Here is a 5,939-nt window from a genome sequence, read left to right as displayed (position 1 = left end):
AAGAGACCAAAATTCAAGTAAGTTTAAAATCCATGGGCAATGAAAACCGAGCAGGTATCTTTGGACATGCGGGGAGCCCCATTTCGTTTTTTTAACAAAGGTCCACATACAAACCAACTTGGTTTTCGGAATTACTCTTTGCTTGTTTTATATTTCCTACAGAATAGAATAGTTGGAGAGTTAACACAAATGGAAGTCTGGAATAAAAAAAAAAAAATCTGTGATTTTAGATATGCAAATTGATGGAATACATTTCTGGCTTCCCAATCATCTGACAGCTGGGTTGACCCAATGACCCACAAGGAAGTTTGCTGGGCTGAATGGTATTATTTCCAGAGATTCAACTGAGGATACAGATATCATGGGGCTAAGAATAAATGTGTCAGTGCATTGTTGTAGATGCTCTTAAATCATATTGAATGTTTCCTGGGTTGACAAATACACATTTTCTTGCAAACTTTCAGGAAGCTAGTTTCAGCTTTGCAACAAGTTGCAATTTTTAGTTTGGTATCTTGCTTCTGGTGATAGTGACTTCTCTAATTGTGGAGTTCTTTGCTTCTCTTCTTGACTCTTCTGTCCATTGGGGAAAGTTTTCTAATACCTCATGGTGCCAAAGAAACGGAACCACATTCCAGAGACATCCGCAAGGATTACACTCTAGCTGGGGGAGGCAAGCAATGGGGCAAGTTTTCCGTGTCCAGGTTTGTTCTGCCTCTGCCCTTGCTTCCTGTGCCCCAGGAAATGACCGCCTCCTTCCTCCATCACCAACCTGCCAAAATTCCCCATCCAAACAACCGTGAAGAATACCATGGTTGTTTGAAACCACTAAGCTTTGTGTGGTCAGTTGTTTGGATGGGGAATTTCGGCAGGGCTCGGTGGCTCACCTCTGTTCCACATAGTAATGGCTGAAGTGCCTGACTGGGGCTGGAGGATCCAAGATGGCTTCACTCCCATGTCTGGCATCTCACTCAGAGGCGGCTGTACTGGCTGGCATTTGACTGAGTCTCTTTCTCTCTCCCTTCATAATTTCTCAGTTTCTCCACATGGCCTCTCCAGTCAGATAATTGGACTTCCTTAGATGGCAGCTGGCTTCTGAGATAGTGAACAGCAGAAGGTGCCAGACTCTTTAAGGGCCTACACCTGGGACTGGCGTAGGGTCACTTTCCCTGTATTCTATTAGTCAAAGCAAGTCACAAGCCTGGCACAGGTTCAGAGAGAGGGGAAACAGACTCCACCTCTTGCTAGGAGCTGCATGTATGTAAGGGGATTATGGGTGGCCATCTTTGCAGGAAATTCACCAGAGTATGCTTTGTTAGAAATCAGAGCTTAGAAATCATTAGTGAAATACACCTTGGAAGATGCCATACCAAATTGGAAAAAAAAAAAAAAGGTGTGATTGCTTATATCCCAGTTCAGGTACTGTTAACAAGGCCAAAGTCACAATGCCTTAAACAAGATAGAAGTTCTGTTCTCGTATAAATGTCTGTCCGGGGCAGTGTCCTAGACCCAAACTCCTTCTCATTTGTCCTTCCATCCTCAGCTTGCAGCTTTCATCCCACAGTCGAAGATGCTGTTCCGGCGCCCCATCTCATGGACATTCAAACCAGGGTGGAAGGGGGGGTAGCCACACATACTTTTTGCAAAGCACATCACTTCTTCTGACAACCCACTGGTGGAAGCCATCCCATGGCCACACCTAACTTCAGACAAGCCTGGGAAATATAGTCTTTATTCTGGAGGGCCACAGGCCCAGGGAAACTTCTTTTGTGCTAAAAAAAGAAGGGGGATGGGAGAGCAGGTGAACAACCACTAGTCTCTGCTACATCGACTGTACAGATTGAGAGGAAGTTGGTGTAAAAGATCAAGGGAGAAAAGAAGGGAGAAAAAGATTAGTCAAAAAGCCAGTTGGTGTAAATCAACTATACTTCAATAAAATAAAATTTAAAATTCAACAAAAAATCATATTATATACCATATAGGTAAAAGTATTTATAGAAACAATTTGCATAAAAATTGAGGTTCTCATTGCAATCATCAGTTGTACTTAATAAAGAAAATGTATAAGATAGTTCCCAAACGTAAACCCAGTTGGAATGAGTTATGGAGGACATCAGAGAGGAAAGGAGCATTAAATGGAGTCTGCTTGCTGTGAGCAGCTGTGATGATCCTTTACATTCTTGAGATAAGAATATCACCTCGGGCTTCCCTGGTGGCGCAGTGGTTGAGAGTCCGCCTGCCGATGCAGGGGACGCGGGTTCGTGCCCCGGTCCGGGAGGATCCCACGTGCCGCGGAGCGGCTGGGCCCGTGAGCCATGGCCGCTGAGCCTACGCGGCCGGAGCCTGTGCTCCGCGACGGGAGAGGCCATAGCAGTGAGAGGCCCGCGTACCGCAAAAAAAAAAAAAAAAAGAGTATCACCTTGCCTTAGAATGAGGTGGAGGGAGTGAAGAACGCGCATCCCCACCCCAGGTCCGGCAGAGTCCCAGACACAAGTTACTGTTATGTTCTGAAGCACCTGTTCTTCATACCTCTAACAATCATGTTCAAACACAGGTCTCCACTGGAAAACATTATTTAAGCAAACATTTTAGGATGCAGTTAATTTATAACCTTAGTTTAAAGGGTTTTTCCCCCTTGTTATCTGTTGGCCAGAACATTGCCCTTTTCACCCTCTTTCTTATTTCCACTACCTACCACCTACCACCTACCTGGTTAGACGTGTTCAATATTCCCAGGTATATAGTTTAGCTTCTCAGATAAACAGTAGTTGATACAGTGCAATATATTTGTTTCTGATATTTTTATATGCAGAGAAGAAACTAGAGCACAGAGGAGGGAGACAGTTTGTCAGATGTCTCCAGTGAGTGGGGCAGAGGCCAGGCTTTTCACGAGAGTTGCACAGTTGCCACACAATAACTGGCTCTGTGGGCATCCTGACTCAACAGGGAATCATGATTATGTTTCTATAGTAACTTCATTTATTTCATTCATGGAAATTTATAATAACTTAGAAAAAGCAGTGATGGCCATGGCTGTATAATAACAGGCTTCAGTTCTGGAGCATCTGCGGAAGGGCAGGCCAGCTGGTCTCTTGAGCTGAAAGAGAGGCCATGATGCTGGAGGATGCAACAGAATTCAGTCCTGCTGCCGCTCTTAAAGGATGTAAGGGGAAGCTGGAGCCGGCGACCATGAAAGAATGTGTGTGCAGAGGATGGAGGAAAACACTAGGTCAGCAGCAGGCAGACATACAGAAGTGTTCGGCTGATTAAAATAATTGAAAAATATGCGATCATGTCTTAAAATCTCAGACCACAAAGAAATTCCAAAAGAGAGGAGATGCTTCCCAGTCTATAAATGGGGATGATAATAACAGTACTTAGTCTAGTAGGTGGTGGCGAGAATTCAATGAAATAATGCAGGGATAGTACTTTGCCTGGGGTGGACAGGTAGGAGGGTTCAGTAAATATTAGCTATTATTTTTAGTGCTTTATTTCTTCTTGTTTCTGGCTTGGAGGAACACCACTTCTGAAACATTAGGCCAGTTTCAGCAGATCATTGTTAGCTGTCAGAAGCTGGCTTTCAGAAGCTCTGAGACTCTTCACCCAGATAACCTAATTTGGAGTGCTATTTGCTCAGTGACAATGTCAAGTTTATAGGGAAAACAACCCAGCCTATCATCCAGCTGTTTAGTTTACATGACACAGAGGGTAAGAGTATCTCTTCACTCTGACAATGTCACTCCAAGAAAATCTGGTAACACTAAGTAATTTTACCGTGAAATCTATCTCCTCTCCTCAGCCCCTCCCTTTTGGCTTTAAATTTTTAAAAAATAAATATGCTTTCTATTATGAGGTTGCCAACTGTATTTGGCCAGCAGGGGGCAGGTATTGTATACTTGTCTTCCTGATTCACCCAAAGCTGTGAAATGTTCATCTGAATTGTAAAGTATGTCTTCTATTACCTATCATAGTAAAACCAGAAAAAGGGGGATTATTTTTAAAAACTTATCAACTGAAAATAGACACCTCTAATGTATTTAAAGCAGCTTCCGTTGCACCATCACATCTATAAACTTTATCAATTCTAAGCAGCATATTTCTTTTTCACATTTTACTATCCCTGAAATTAGGATGCATCTCACAATTGATAGTGACTTAGATTCAGTAAAATACGGTAGTTATTCAATTTAGGATTAGTGTATTAGGGCTGTAAATTCACACTCCATTGAAGCATGCCATAGAATGAAAATGAATTTGGATAGCTGAAGACAAAATTGTTTAACAAATTATTCATAATTTCTTACCCTAAATAAAATGAGAAGTTATTGGACAAGACACAGGAGAAAGTATATGAAGACTTTACTTGGTGCATTTAGTCTCGCAAAGATGTTTGTAATTCAGAATCAAGTGACATTTCATTTTCATTCAGGCTGTAGTAGCATGTAAATAATTACCAGCTGGCATGTAAAGAAAGCAATGCAAATCTACATGTTGTTAATTTACTCTGCCCTCTTTAAATACATTCTCTACCTATTCAGAATCACCCAGTAGAATTTGCCAAAGTTTGGATTCCCCCTTCTTCTGATTTCACTTTTAGCTATAATAAGATGAAATCTAACGGAGTAAGAAATTGACATCTCATTTATTTCCAGCCCTCATTATCAACCCGTCCTTGATAGTGAGGGGGCAGAAATTCTATTACCAGGTAGAGAAACTATTTGGGGAACTTTGGGAGGTCTTTGGAGGGTCAGAACCAAGGTAAAACTGCTGTCCCGAAATACAGAACCATAGGTGTGGTCCAGTGGCAGTTGGAGGGGAGAGTGGACCCAGACAGATCATTGTTTAAGATATTGAGGAGTATGTTGGGGATAGACATAGCCAGGAGAGAGAGAGCTGGTTCCAGGGGTAAGTGCTCTAATTTGGGTTATAATTCACATTATCATTATTTACATGCCTGGCCTTAAATAAATCACTCTGAGCCTCAGTTTCCATATCTGTAAAATGAGAGCATTGGGTAATTCTTTTAAGCCTCCATAGCATTTACTTTTTTTTTAAATAAGTAAATAAATAAATTTATTTATTTATTTTTTGGCTGCGTTGGGTCTTCGTTGCTGTGCACAGGCTTTCTCTAGTTGCGGTGAGCGGGGGCTACTTTTCATTGTGGTGCGTGGCCTTCTCATTGCGGTGGCTTCTCTTGTTGTGGAGCACGGGCTCTAGGCGCGCGGGCTTCAGTAGTTGTGGCGCGTGGGCTTAGTTGCTCTGCGGCATGTGGGATCGTCCCCGACCAGGGCTCGAACCCGTGTCTCCTGCATTGGCAGGCGGATTCTTAACCACTGCGCCACCAGGGAAGTCCCTATAGCATTTACTTTTATGTAGCCTGGGGCAGTGTCATTTTATACCTCGTGTCATATTTCACATATGGTAACATAATCCCCCAACAGACTGTAGACTCTCTGAGAAGTACATGGTTCTGTTGCCTTTGTGCCTGCCCAAACCCAGCAGTTGGAATGATGCCTTGGGGAAGGCAGGTACTCAACTAAAGATTCGTTGCCTTGAATTGAATGGAACTAGATGATACCTAAGGCACCTTTCACTAGTCTCCTATGACGCCGTCTGTAAAGCAGGAGGGACTCACAATGGCTGAATGACTTCTAGTTGAGTAACTGCCATATTGCCAAGTCAGCAGGCAGAGTTTGGAAGTCTGGGGGAGAAGCTGCTGTAGCTAATAAATTACCCCACGAGACACCTAGCAAGGCCAGCTGATTGCAGGTTTAGCCATGCACAGGTGAGTACTCAATCTTTCAAACTCAGCAGGCAAGAAGGGGCAAGATGAAGGGAGGGAAGAGAAATACAGAGGGGTGAAGAAACCCTTCAAAAGTGGGCAGCACCTAGACCTTTGGGCATGTCAGATACTGGGTGTTGAACCCCAGGTTGATGAGATA

General features: G+C 43.1%; 1 protein-coding gene across 1 annotated transcript in view; it reads left to right on the top strand.

Moving 5' to 3' along the window:
* The window catches only part of SRPX (sushi repeat containing protein X-linked), a 103,210-nt gene that overhangs the window by 59,057 nt on the left and 38,214 nt on the right, over positions 1-5,939 (top strand). The gene's annotated exons all lie outside the window — the stretch shown is intronic.

Source organism: Lipotes vexillifer, unplaced genomic scaffold (assembly GCF_000442215.2).
Source record: "Lipotes vexillifer unplaced genomic scaffold, Lipotes_vexillifer_v1.1 scaffold847, whole genome shotgun sequence".
NCBI lineage: Eukaryota > Metazoa > Chordata > Mammalia > Artiodactyla > Lipotidae > Lipotes > Lipotes vexillifer.
This window is presented reverse-complemented; position numbering and strand designations above follow the sequence as displayed.